The following is a 15,306-nucleotide window of genomic DNA, read 5'->3' as shown; positions in this document are numbered from 1 at the left end:
CGTTCGATGAGCAAGTCTACATTCCAAAAACCATCGAAGAAAATATGTTGCAACCTTTTAGCTCATGATTGTACATTATCTTACCCAATCAGAACAGGAAGTCATCACGACGTCAAAATAACGTCAAAGTGATTGCAGAATGATTATTAAAACTCATTTATCGATCAATCATGATTCACTTTGATGATGATATTTTGACGTTATTGTGACTTGTTATCCTGCTTAGGTAACTATTATCAAGTGGAGTTCTCAAAGAGCGCTATGTTATCGACGAATTATTACCATAATTAGAGCTTTATCTAGTTTTTGTTTTAATTGAATTTTTCTTTTACTTATCTTATTTGCTGCATTCAATCGAGATTAACCAATAAATAATAAAACATTTATAAAATATCTGAATCTGGAAACATTCTATAAAAAAATATAGGTGAAAGTAGGGTTGTTGTATGCACTGGGTAATTGTACGCTTCCTGGTTTGGCATCTCCCCGGTGAATAGAGATTATATTATTACGGCAATATTTATAGGCTGAATGTAGTTTTTTTAATATATAACAATAGGTTATATCATTTAAAAACGTAGTTAATTGAAAAAATAAGTAAAATCACTGATCTCATACAGCACAGAAAGATTGCAGGAACATTGCAGAATGATTTCACTGAAACATTATAATATTGCATTTTGATTGCGAAACATTGCTGCAGCATTGCTGGAAGATTGCAGTAACATTAAAATGTCCGCTTTTTTAAATGTTGCATTGAAACATTCCAACAACAATGTTATACATTTTTCCAAAATATTCACATAAATATTATTACACCACATAATTCCAATGAACAAAACAATATTTTTGTAACATTTTAAAAAACATTTTTTGAGAATTTTTTTTCAGAAATTTCCGAGCAGTCAACCATCCAAGTTGCGGTGAACGTTGCTTGATCTCCGTGATCGCTGCGAACTGATCCCTCATGATGACCTGTGAACATTTTATGCTGACATGTGTATATAACTGGTAAATCAGGTCAATATACGTTATTGAAAAAATGTATATTTAAAGCACAATATTTATATAAACAAATATAAAATTATAGTTTTTTTTACTAATTTTGCAAATGCAAATTAGCATCTGGAATAACTTTTCTGTTATTTGTTTAAATAAGATGCAGAAAATATACATATATCAATATAATACAATAATTAAATTAAATATAAAAACAATTTTATTAAAAAAACAATTAAAAAATATTGTTTGTTCATTGGGCTGTAGATCGAGGTTTTTTTCATATATAGACCTATTTTATCTATTGATATAAATATTTATGTTTCTTAACAATACTATGATGCACACAGTACCACGGAACCGCATGTCTTTTTCTAGACGTCTTAGAGTCAACATTTGAAGGGTGTCTGTAGACGTCTATGCAAAGTCGATTTGTAGTTAACTTTAAAAGCTTGACTTGGATGAGTCGACTTACAGTCGACATATGGACGGTTGTACTAGGGAATGTAGAAATTCAGCGGACAATTTAGTAACGTCGCCCGGTCTTATTTTACTAAAGGATGAATAATTATGGATGAGTTAAATTAATATTATTATTATGCGCAAATATTCTGCTTTGGCTCTTTATTAAAAAATTATGATATTGCAATGTTTCCGGAATATTACTGGCATATGCCATGCGCTGTTGCAAGCATATTGTTAATTTATGTTTCTGCAATGTCTCCGTAATATTGCATTGCAATCTGCAACATTGCAACGTTGCTGCAATGTTGCTGGAATTTCCTGTACTGTATGAGTAAAAAATAAATAGATTAAATGTTAAATAAATAGTAAATAAACATTATTTTAGAGATAAAAAATAAATAAATTAATTAATATTAAATAAACATTAAATAAATATTAAATAAACATTTAAAAAATGCTTACTAAAATTATTTTTTTAATTAAATAATTCATAAAAAATAAATACATAACAATATTAAATAAACGTTTAAAAACGTTTATTAAAAGAAGTTAAAATAAATAGTAAATTAATGTTCTATAAATGTTAAATTAATGCTTGGAAATTGTTGTTTCAAACAAAAAATTAATGTAAAATAAATATTAAATTAATGTTCTTAAAAAATGTTTTTTTAAATAAAAATGTAATGTGAAATAAATATTAAATTAAAATTGAATAAATGTTAAATTAATGTTTTTAAAAAATGTTTTTTCAAATGAAAAATTAATGTAAAATGATTATTAAATTAATGTTGAATAAATGTTAAATTAACGTTTTTAAATAATGTTTTTTTAAATAAAAAATTAATGTGAAATAAATATTAAATTAATGTTGAATAAATATTAAAGAAATATTCTCCAAAATCATTATTTTAAATATTTAATTAATGTTAAATAAATGTTAAATAAGTTGTATGTCAGTTTTTGATTAACAAGATAAGACACATTAAATATGTTACCAAGACTTCTAATGTGTCTAATGTAAAAACAACTTTTTTCCAACAATTTACGCCTAGCGCAAATGAGACAATACACCACATCCATGTGTCTTCCTCTGAATTTAATCCTGAGATTCTTCTGGACACTTTGCATAGCGATTGGTTTACCAATCTGAGCGGTATTGATATCCTAAGGGACATTTGATACCTTTTACAACTGGGGGATTGTTTTGGTTTACCGTTATTGGATAGTGACAGGGGAAAAACATTATTAGAATTTATCAAATACACAGAACATAACATCTCAAAATACAGAGAAAATATACATGTGGCAATTAGGAATTGGTCTGTATCGATCTTGGAGAGCTTGTTCCGTAACGGCTGTTTGGCAAGTACCAATGACCAGCTAATTAAAGACTGGTTACAAACTACGAGGAGATTCGTTAGGGAGCATCCTAACATTCTGTTTAGCAGAGCAGACAAGGGTAACGTAACAGTTGCCCTTGACAAGAAAGATTACATCTTGAAAATGGAAGGCATGCTCTCTGACAAATCTTCTTACGTTAAATTATCAAAAGATCCAATTCTAAAACTAACTAAAGAAGCGCGTTCTCTTCTCTCCAATTGGAAAAAAAGCTTTTATTGAACAACATAGGAGCATATTAACAACGGACGGCGTCTTGCCAAGAACCTAATGTTTGTCAAAGATCTATAAACCTAATAACTCTTTAAGAATTATAATTTCTTCCATAAATAGTCCTCTACACTCTCTGGTTTATATTTTACATAATATAATTTATAATATAATTTATACCAGAAGCGGATAGTTTCGTTAAAAATAGTTTCCATTTGGTTAACAAACTTAATGGCCTTTCCTTGGAATCAGATCACGTCTTAGTCATTGGACGTCGTGTTTCTTTTCATTAATGTTCCAAAAGACTTAGCGGTGGAAAGCGTCACAACTAGATGGGATTTGGTTTCAAAAAGCACTACTATTCCCGTCAATGAATTTCTCAATGCTTTGAATTTAATAATAGATTCCACGTTTTTTAAATTTAATAATGTTTGCTACAAACAGATCTTTGATCTGCTAATGGGATCACCGTTATCTCTTATTTTAGCGGATTTAGTCATGCAGGATTTGGAGTGCAAGGCGTTAAAACTCCTCTCTTTTCATCTACTTTTTTACTGCAGATATGTAGATGACATTATATTAACAGCCTCGGCTAACTCGTTATCGAGCATTCTTGACATGTTTAATTCCATGCATGATCGTTTATAATTTACTATAGAGAGAAAGAGAGAGAGAGAGAGAGAGAGAGAGAGAGAGAGAGAGAGAGAGATCAAGGGCAAAATTAGTTTTCTTGATGTTATGCTTGTAAAGATAAATAATAAGATTATTTTTGATCATTACCGCAAATCAACTTTCTCCGGAAGATACTTAAATTTTTTCTCACATCATCCTCTGTGTCATAAAAAAGGTGTTATTTTTGATATGGTTGACAAATTACTTTTATTATTACATCCTCAACTTCATCGTAAAACTTCATAACTTTAGTTAATATTTTATTGGAAAATATTTATCTTTTAAATTTTATCTTTTTTATAATGAATTTCAGACTCAAACACCTTTTTTATAAATATGATATCTGCGTTGAGGATAAACGTGTGAGAAGATTCTTTATGATCCCTTACATTGAATCGGTATCAGAGAAATTTTGTCTTTCTCGTGTAAGTTTGACTGCAGTGTTGCGTTCACGATTCCTGTTAAATTGAATAAATTTATAACTAGTGGTCAAAGACCATATAAAGCGTCTTTCTTGTAATAACGTGGTCTATAAAATTAATTGTAAGGACTGCAATTCTTTTTACGTGGGACAGACGAAACGCCAACAATTAAAAACAAGAGTGAGCGAACATAAAGCAGATATTAAAAAAGCCAGTTCTCCTTCGATTATCTCATTACATTGCATTGGAGAAAACCACGAATTTGATTGGGAGAACGTGGAAATTTTAGACAAAGAGCCATCTTATGTTAAAAAATCTATATCCGAGATGTTACACATCAAAAATCAATTGCGTGGACTCAATAAACAAAGCAATACTAAACTCCTCTCGGAGTATCTTCCTATCCTTGTTGTGTATTCCCCCTTCTTAGGTTCGTCGTCCCTTCTCCTTCTATTCCTTTCGTTCGGGCCATCGAGATTATCTCGTTTTGGTCCTTATTATTTGTATCTATTCTCACCAAGATGTAACATCCCATCTCACAATGCTGTGACATAAGTTTTCGTGCTTAGAGGTATTTTGTATATAATTTTTAGCTCGATTATTTTTTTCCTTTTTTTTTGATTTTGCATAATTTTTTATAATGTTTTTTTTACAATTTTATATCTTATGACTTGTACAGCTTTCTTTTATTTCATATTTATTTTTATTTTTATTTATTTTCCGTTTATTTTTTTTAACTATTTAATTTGTATTGTTGTCTGTTACAAGTTTAAAAGTCATCATTTTAATATTATTTTCTTATTTATTTATTTGTTAGCAACCAATTTATGTTGTTTTTACGAAGCTTTTGTCTTTGCACACGTTCTGTGAGATCATTTATTATGTTCCCAGATAGCACATTGCCGTCTTTGTTGTCGTTTTGACACCAAAATGACACCAAAATTGTCACTTGGCATCAATTTGATGTCAAATTGGTGTCAAGTGACAATTTTAGTGTCATTTTGGTGGCAAAATGACAACAAAGACGGCAATGTGCTATCTGGGTTAAGACGTTGAAAAAAGATGTACATTGCGGTTTTGCTCAATCTCTATTTATTCGGTAACTTGTTTTTATTTTTGATCTTTATTTGTTTATTTCGATAAATTCATATCTTAATTAGTGCGATTATTTGGTTGTTTTATAGACTTGTAAATCTGTACTGAGAAAGACCGTCATTAAAGGTCGAAACGTTTGCTTGATATTGGATTTATGCTGTAATTTATTTATTTGCGTCTGACATCCTGCGTGGCTCTTAAACTCATTAGTTCCTAATTTTAATTTGTTTATAATTTTTTTTTCTTGACTTATTAAAACATAATTTCCTAAAAATGTCTTGCATATTTTTATTCCAGAAAAGATTTTTAGATTAATTCTCTATAAAAGCAAACAAATTGTTTGGTTTGCTTTTGCTTAGAATTAATTCGAAAATTTCTGGGATTAAGATGTGCAAGAAACAAATTAGGTTAAATGAGATTGATAAAATAGCATCATTGGAGCAATATAACAACACTAAAGCTTTACATAATAGCTACATTGCATCAATGTAACAAAGTGACGAATTAGGTTATTGGTATATACCAATTGCAATTTTGCTGTTACATAACAGCAGTGTTTTCCTCAGTTACATGTTACGTTGATATAATACGTAACCATGATGTTCTATGAGTGGGAAATTATAACTAACATGGACGTTACATGTAACGAACACGCTATATTGCGTGTTACCTTTAAGTTTACTGCATCAACATTGCTATTATATTGTTGTGTTTGCTGAGATAGTTTTTTTTTACTAATTTTGCAAATGCAGAATAGCATCTAGAATAACTTTTCTGTTATTTGTTTAAATAAGAATGCAATTAAAAAATATATATCAATATAATACAATAATTAAATTAAATATGAAACAATTTTTTATTAAAAGAACAATTAAAAAGTATTGTTTGTTCATTGGGACGTAAATCGAGGTTTTTTCATATATAAATCTATTTTGTCTATTGATATGGATATTCATGTTTCTCAACAATACTATAATGCACACAGCACCACGGGATCGCATGCTTTTTGTAGACGTCTTAGAGTCAACATTTGAAGGATGTCTGCAGACGTCTATGCAAAGTCGATTTGCAGTCAACTCTGAAAGCCTGACTTACAGTCAACATATGGACGGTTGTGCTGTTAGGAAATGTAAAGATTCAGCGGAAAATTTAGTAACGTCGCCCGACCTTAGTTTGCTAAATGCGAATGAATTATGAATAAGTTAAATTAATATATTATTATACGCAAATATTCTGCTTTAGTTTTTTATTGCCATTACTTTATTAAAAAATTATGATATTGCATTGTTTCTGGAATATTACTGGCATATGCCATGGTATGTTGCAGGCATATTGTTAATTTATGTTTCTGCAATGTCTCCGTAATATTGCATTGCAATTTGCAACATTGCAACATTGCTGCAATGTTGCTGCAATTTTCTGTGCTGTATAGGTGTAATTGTTCTTGTTAAGGGCAACTGTTATATTGTCTTTATCTGCTCTTGTAAAATGTTAGGATGCTCCCTAACAAATCTCCCCGTGGCTCGTAACCAGTCTTTGATTAATTAATGTTCACCGGACGGCTACTGCGGAACAAGCCCTCTAAGATCGATACAGACCGATTTCTGATTGCAACATGAATACTTTCTTTGTACTTCAAAATGTTATGTTCTATGTGTTTGATGAAATTCAATAATATCTTTCCCCTGTCGCTATCCAACAACGATAAATCGAACCGATCGTCTAGTTGTAAAAGATATTGAACGTCCTTCGGGATATCATTTGTTACTCAGATTGGTAAATCAATTATTATGCAAAGTTTCCAGAGGAATGTCGGAGCTAAATTCCAAAGGAGACACTTGGATGTTATGTATAGTTTCATTTGTGCTAGGTGTGAGTTGTTGGAAAGAAAAAGTTGTTTTTTTCATTAGCCACATCAGAAGTCTTGGCGACATATTTAATGTGTCTAATTGTATCAATCGAAAACCAATGCTAATTAAGAACCGACAATTTTTTTGTTTCAACTAATTAATCTTTTTATCAATCCTGGAAACCTTATTGCGCCACAACTAACTGTTCTTTTTTTCTTGAAATGTAAAAAAATCTTTTTCGATCAGTGGGGGGAGGACGTTAGACACGTTACTAAAAGTCTTATAAAATTGGTGTCTTAAAAAATGTAAATGTTTGTATGCATCCCTAAGTTCTAACTTTAGTACAATATTAATAAAGTTATTGCTAATTCTGTCCAGACTATTTAACGAGGTTTTTTGGAGCAGTCAAATATTTGCGTGTTTTCTGAAAATGTTCCAATGTATCGAAGTTAAATCATATCTTAAGCACTCTGATAAAGTGGTTTTGCATGTGTAACGGTTTCGCATTCCGAAATTGTTTCGGGAACCATATATGTTTTTTTTTAAATCAATTTATTAAATTCAGCCGATCCTTGACACTTTTACAATCAATTTCATCGTAAAGCTTCATAATTTTAGTTAATATTTTATTAGAAAATCACTATCCTTTAAACTTTATCTTTGCTATGATTCAATTTAGATTTAAACATCTTTTTTATAAAGATGACACCTGTGTTGAGGACAAACATGTGAGAAGATTTTTCACGATCCCTTACATCGAATCGGTATCGGAGAAATTTTCGTCTTTCTCGTGTAAGTTTGATTATAGTGTTGCGTTCACGATTCTTGCTAAATTAAACAGATTTATAACTACTGGTAAAGACAATATAGAGTGTCTTTCTTGTAATGATGTTGTTTATAAAATTAATTGTAAAAACTGCGAGTCTTCTTATGTAGGACAGACAAAACGTCAATTAAAAACAAGAGTGAACATAAAATGGATATTAGGATTACCAGTTCTCCCTCAGTTATTTCGTTACACCGTTTTGAAGAGAACCACGATTTTGATTGGGAGAACTTGGAAATTTTAGACAAGGAGCCATCTTTTATGTTAAAAGATCTATATCCGAAATGTTACACATTAAAAAATAATTGCATGGACTCAACAAACAAAGTGATACCGAACTTCTCTTGGATGCGTATCTTCCTATTCTCGAGCGTATTTCTATACAAATTTGACATTTTTCGCAATAATTTCTTTATAGTTTTTTTTTATGGGGACAAATGTTTAATATTTAATAATACGTGATATTACTTAATCTTGTTTAATTTAGAATTGTGTTATGACTAAAAATTAATTCGGCGCCTAGTTCATTGAACTTGAAGAAAGTATATAAAATCACACAAACAATACAAGCACGAAGACCTAGCTGCGTAAAAGGCATTCTTGTTCAATTTGTATTGATACAGCAACGGTCAAAATATCTCTCTCTATTATTTTAATAATATAATTTTTTTTAGAAAGTATGACGTTTTAGCTTTAAAACGCCGCATTTGAAAGTCTTAAAAGTTTTTTGTTGCGAAGATATGATTTTTTGAAGAAAAAGTGGATTTTTGATCAATTTCTTATTTTTGCTTAATGTTTTTTTTTATGACTTTAAAATAAATTATTTTTCGGCAATGCCAATTGTACAGTAGTCACACTCCTGAGATTCTTTCATAAAAAAAAAAAAAAAAAAAAAAGATTGTAGTAAAATATTGATTGTAATCAAAGTTATAGCTTCTCAAGGCTTCTGTTAAAAAAATCTCCCAGACCCAAAAATGTGTTTCCGTATTTTACAGGATCAGTGTGTTTAAGGGTTAAACAATTAACAGAAAAGTTATTCCAGAGTGCTATTCTTTATTTGCAAAATTAGTAAAAAAAACTATAATTTTATATCGTTTATATAAATACTTTAATTATACATATTTCATTTTTTTGATAACGTATATTATCCTAATCTACCAGTTATATACACATATCAGCATAAAGTGTTCACAGGTCATCATGAGGGATCAGTTCGCAGCAATCACGGAAGTCAAGCAATGTTCACCGGAGTTGCGACTTGGATAAGCAACCGCTTGAAAATTTCCCAAAAAAAAATTTCGTAATTTTTTTTGCGAAAAATGTATTTAAAATGATACAAAAATATTATTTTATTTATTGGAATTATGTGGTGTAATAATATCTATGTGAATATTTTGGAAAAATTCATAACATTGCAATGTTGCTGGGATGTTTCAATGCAATATTTCAAAAAGCGGACATCTTAATGTTGCTGCAATCTTCCAGCAATATTGCAGCAATGTTTTGCAATCAATATGCAATATTACAATGTTTGAAATCATTCTGCAATGTTCCTGCAATCTCTTTGTGCTGTGTGGGACAGTTTCTATTTGTTTGGTAACTTCATTTATTTATGACTTTTATTTGTTTAATTTGATAAATTTATATTCTAATTTGTGCGATTTTTATATGTGCTTTATAGATTTTTACAATTTGTACTGAGGAAGACCGTCATTAAAAGTCAAAACGTTTGCATTATCGTGCATTTATGTTGAACTTATTACTTATTGTGTTTAACATCCTGCGTAGCACTTAAGCTCATTATTTCCTAATTTTCATTTATTTATATGAGCCTTAACTTTTGTTTTTATATTGTTTTACAAATTAAGTTATTATAAATCAATACATTTGAGGTTAATCATCCTGATGACAACCAAAAGATAGTCCACACATATAAATATAATTATTGTACACTGCAAGACAAATTCGCTCTAAATATGACGAAAAAAAGTAACTTTTTTCCACTTTAAGTAAGTGTGAAATTAAAGCGAAATTATCGACGGGTGATCATTTGTTTAAAGCGGACAACCTAACTTAACCATAGCAACTCGCAATATGGCGATTCGACTCGTCGATCGTCGATAATCCCACCTTAATTTCACACTTACAAAGTAGAAAAAAGTCACTTTTTTTCGTCATACTTAGAGCGGATATGTTTTGCAGTGTAGATAAAGTTATTACAATACATGGTTCTTTGACAAGTGATAGTTTAATGTACATCATTTTGTCATTTTTTAAAAATAATTTTGAGTATGTATCTTAGAGCCACGTGATCATTTTGAATTAATAAATGTTTAGAACATTTAACTACTTTTACAAGAAGTAAAATTTTCCCAAATGCTGATAGGTATTATATTTTATTTTCATAACTTTCCAATCTCTTATCCTTTCTTAAAAAATAGAAAAGTTAAAATCAATGTTTTTCTTTTTGTCAACATATTGGGAGAAAGTATATTTCATTCCACACTGTTAAAAATACTCTTAAATTTTATTATTTTTTAATATACACTGGTGAATAAAATTTAATTGGAAATACATATACACACACACACAAACATTGGATGCACGATTGTCCGTTCGCCATCCAAAATAGTCATAGACGGTATACGATACACGATGTTTTTCAGAAAAAGAGAATGTAGGGAAAATTGTAATCTCCAGATAATTGAAACAAATTAAACTTTTAATTATTACATATACTTTATAGGCTGGTGAAGGCTAAGTAAAGCCGAAACGTCGTCCCTAATTAATTGTACTACTTAACTAAATTATATTATTGTAAACTAAAATTGCTTATTTAATTGTGCTTATTAAAATTGACCGTTTTTAATATTATACTTTTTGTTTATTCAAAACACGAGCGGTTCCCCAAGAATTTTATTATTTAATAAAATTTAAATTCTCTGTAACCGGAAAAAAAACTATTAATACACTGGTGAATGAAATTTAAATTCTCTGTAACCGGAAAATCTATTAATGTACATGTTAATGAGATTTCAGTTTATAACAACTTTAAAATTATAAGTATTGAAATTTCATATACTTTTTATTTACGAATATAAATGTCATTTTAATTAACCGTAATTAAAATAACTAATAATGTACACATTTAAAAAATTTGAAATTATATTTTATTTACATATATATGATATATATATATATATATATATATATATATATATATAATTTATACTAAAAAAATGTTCTTAGTATCAATGAATGACGATCATTGACTTGAAATTTATTAATACATACTAAACTTTCAACTAATATTGTGAATATTGCAAAGAATTTTTTTATTAACCCCTTAATTAGATTCATTAATAATCAATCACTGTTTATTAATATAATATACTTGATTGTATCTCAGGTAGCAAGCTGGCGTTATTTGTCGTCATTTTAACCACAAAACAATGTCTTTAATAATATTTTGATATCAAAATGACAAAAAATAACGTCAGGTTACAATCATAACTTAATGTAATATTTAACTGAATTAAGAGAAAAGTTTATCCTATTAATAAACGTGTTCATAGAATCAATAAACTTATCCGATGTGTACTTTTATAATTCTAAAGAAATGATATAATGATAAATACATTGAACGTATTAAAGCATTATTTTGTTAGTTAATAAAGTTTGTTTATTAGCTCAATGATCGAATTCATTATATGTATTAAACGTATTCTGAAAACAAAATTTGTTAATACAATAAATTTTGTTATTAAAACATTTCTTAAATTCATTGTATCAATAAAATTTAAATCAAAGAATGTCACTTATTAATACCACGAACATTTTTTCAATGTAAGATTTATCCCATTACTTTAAAACAAAATATTTAAATTATAAACTAAAATTAAAATATGAAGAAAAATTAAAACATTAAGGTAAAGTTGGTATATACGCCGTCTACACTATCAAAAATTTAATTTGTCAAGTATTATTTATTGTGTTTAAGGAAAATAAATTATACTAATAAAAACTATATACTGTTTACTATTATAAAAAAAATTTTAAATATGAAATATCTCTTTTCTTATACTTGAAAAAGAAACTTAAAAAAACACTTGCATTTTTGTCATATAAAAAAAAGAGGCGGGATTTACGACTACTCATGTGTAAGATACACGGCACATAAATTATTTACAAATAACATTTACAAATATGATATAAAATAACATAATGTCTTGCAAAATGTGTTTACAAAGTTTATTAGGGAATAAAAACTAATTAGGGAGTAAATATGTGTACAGAGTAATAATAATGCAATATTGAAGAAATTAATATGCACAGACATCAACAGAATGCAGATATGTTCTCAACATATAGTGCTCAACATTGGATAAGTGCTGCTTTCCAATCACGCAGTATCTGCATTATAGTATAAATCCCGCTCGCTGAAAAGGCCGTATATCCTAAACAAGTGGAATATACAAGATATCAAACTAAATAAAGAATACAAAAGCTATGCACTTGTATCTTGCTTGTATTTCATCTTTTACTATCACTCTACATTTACATATCATTAAATAATCATTATGCCTTTTATATTTTCTACAATAATCATTTTACGTAGATGGTAATACACGATCGCGCTGCTTTAACATGAAAAAGTTAATTCAATTCACGATATTTTCATTAATATTAACAATTAAGAATTGTAATTACAATACAATACTAATATAGCATAAATGCACATAACAGAGTGGGTGTGAGCAAACCATCTTTATTCCTTCTATTTTTTCTGACTGCTGCGGCGTACATCCCCCCGCGGAAAAAATATCGACTTTATCCTAGTTTTAAGTTTAAAATTTTGGAAAATATAACATAACAGCTGAATTTGTAACTACCCAGATAACAAAATGCGCGCATAGTGAATTCACAGAGCGCGCATGCCGTGCGGATTATCCGCACGGTGTGAGCTCACGGTATCCGACAGATGGGTCATCATATGAGAATCATATCGGTCACACGTGTGTGGTACTCATGCGTTCTCCAAATGAAACTCATATTGCTCGCATGCATGCATACGGCACTCAAAATTTCTAATCATTGCCCATTTTTTTCACGCACCCAATCAGCACACAATATTTAAAAAATGTTTTTAAAAACCTCAAAATTAATGGATTCATGCCTTTTTTTACATTAAACAAATTTTTTTTTAATATTAAGGTTTTATCTTAAAAATTTTTTTTTTCGAAATTTCCACGCGGTCACCCATCCAAGTTGTGACGCCAAAACGGAGTTTGCTTGATCGTTGCTTGATCTCTGTGATCGCTGCGAATTGATCCCTCGTGATTATCTGTAAACACTTTATGCTTATACATGTATTAGGAGTATAAATAAGTTTCCGCCGTTTCACAAAAAATGGCGCCACTAGTATGTTGAAATTGTCTGTTGTAAAACGTTATATCGTAAGGTTGGACATCTGGCAACAACATAACCTTAAAATATTAGCGATTTTGTATCAGCATCATATATCTTTTTTTGTGCAAAAATGTCGAGTTTTGAGCCGAATAAGCGTCATTTGCGGGAGCTTTTGATTTACTTCTTTAATTTGAAGAAATCCTTCAGCCGAGACGCATCGATAGCTAGTAGAAGCATATGGTGAAGCTGCCTTGAATGAGAGAAGTTGCCATGAGTGGTTTAAGAACGGTGACTTTGACGTCGAAGACAAAGAACGTAGCGGAAGGCCGAAAGTGTACGAAGACGCAGAATTGAAAACATTATTAGATGAAGATTCGTGCCAAACGCAAGAAGCACTTGCACTTACATTAGGAGTGACTGAACCAGCAATTTCACATCGCTTAAAATCATTGGGAATGATTCAAAAACAAGAAAATTGGGTTCCATATGAACTGAAGTCGAGAAACATTGAACGCAGATTTTTCACATGTGAAATGCTGCTTGCCAGGCATAAACGAAAGGGTTTTTTGCATCGTATAGTCACTGGTGATGAAAAATGGATCCACTACGATAACCCAAAGAAGAAGAAATCATGGGGACCACCTGGCCATGCTTCAACATCGACAGCCAAGCCGAACATTTATGGAAAAAAGCTCATGTTGTGTATTTGGTGGGATCAGCTTGGTGTCGTGTATTATGAGTTGCTCAAACCGAATGAAACCATTACTGGGGCTCTCTACCGAACACAATTGATGAGATTGAGCTGAGTACTCAAGGAAAAACGTGCCCACTACTACTCCAGACACGACAAAGTTATTCTTCTGCATGATAATGCTCGTCCACATGTTGTGGCGCGGGTCAAAACCTACCTGGAAACACTCAATTGGGAAGTTTTACCCCACCCACCGTATTCACCAGACTTTGCTCCTTCTGATTACTACCTATTTCGATCGATGGCGCATGGCCTGTTTGAGCAATACTTCACATCATATGAAGATACAAAAAATTAGGTCGATTTGTGGATAGCTTCAAAAGATGAAGCATTCTTCCGACGCGGTATCCGTATGCTGCCAGAAAGATGGGAAAAAGTAGTGGCTAGCGATAGACAATACTTCGAATAAAACATTAGGTACCGTTCTTTCACAATAAATGCCCAATTTTTGATAAAAAGCGGCGGAAACTTATTTATACTCTTAATACATACATCACTGATAGATCAGGTCAATATATGTTATCGAAAAGACAAAATATATATAATTAAAGTATGTCATTTAAATAAATATATATAATTAAGTTAATTTTTTACTGATTTTCATAGATGTTATTAAAATATTTTTTAAACAAATTTTTATCCATAATAATTAAAAAATAAATAGTTTAAATGTTAAATAAATAATAAATAAACATAATTTTATAGAGATAAGAAATAAATAAAATAATTAATATTAAATAACCATTAAATAAATATTAAATAACCATTTAAAAAATGCTTATTCAAATCATTTTTTCAATTAAATAATTCATGAAAAATAAATACCTAACAATATTAAATAAAAGTTTAAAGAACGTTAAAAAAAATAAACAAATATTAAATTAATATTAAATTAATATTCAATAAATGTTAAATTAAAGTTTTTAAAATTGTTTCAAATAAAAAATTAATGTAAAATAAATATTGAATTAATGCTAAATAAATGTTAAATTAATACTCTGACTAAGGTGATATTTTTTGCAATAATTTATTTACAGTTTTTTCAAGGGAGAAAAGGGTTAATATTTAATAATACGTAATATTACTTAATCTTGTTCAATTTAGAATTGTGTTATGACTAAAAATTTATTTGGCGCGCAGTTCATTGAACTTCAAGAAAGTATATAAAATCACACAAACAATACAAGCACGAGCGACACTTGCAAGCAA

Source organism: Solenopsis invicta, chromosome 1 (assembly GCF_016802725.1).
Source record: "Solenopsis invicta isolate M01_SB chromosome 1, UNIL_Sinv_3.0, whole genome shotgun sequence".
Taxonomy (NCBI): Eukaryota; Metazoa; Arthropoda; class Insecta; order Hymenoptera; family Formicidae; genus Solenopsis; species Solenopsis invicta.
The sequence above is the reverse complement of the archived record's forward strand: the minus strand, read 5'-3'. Positions refer to the sequence as shown.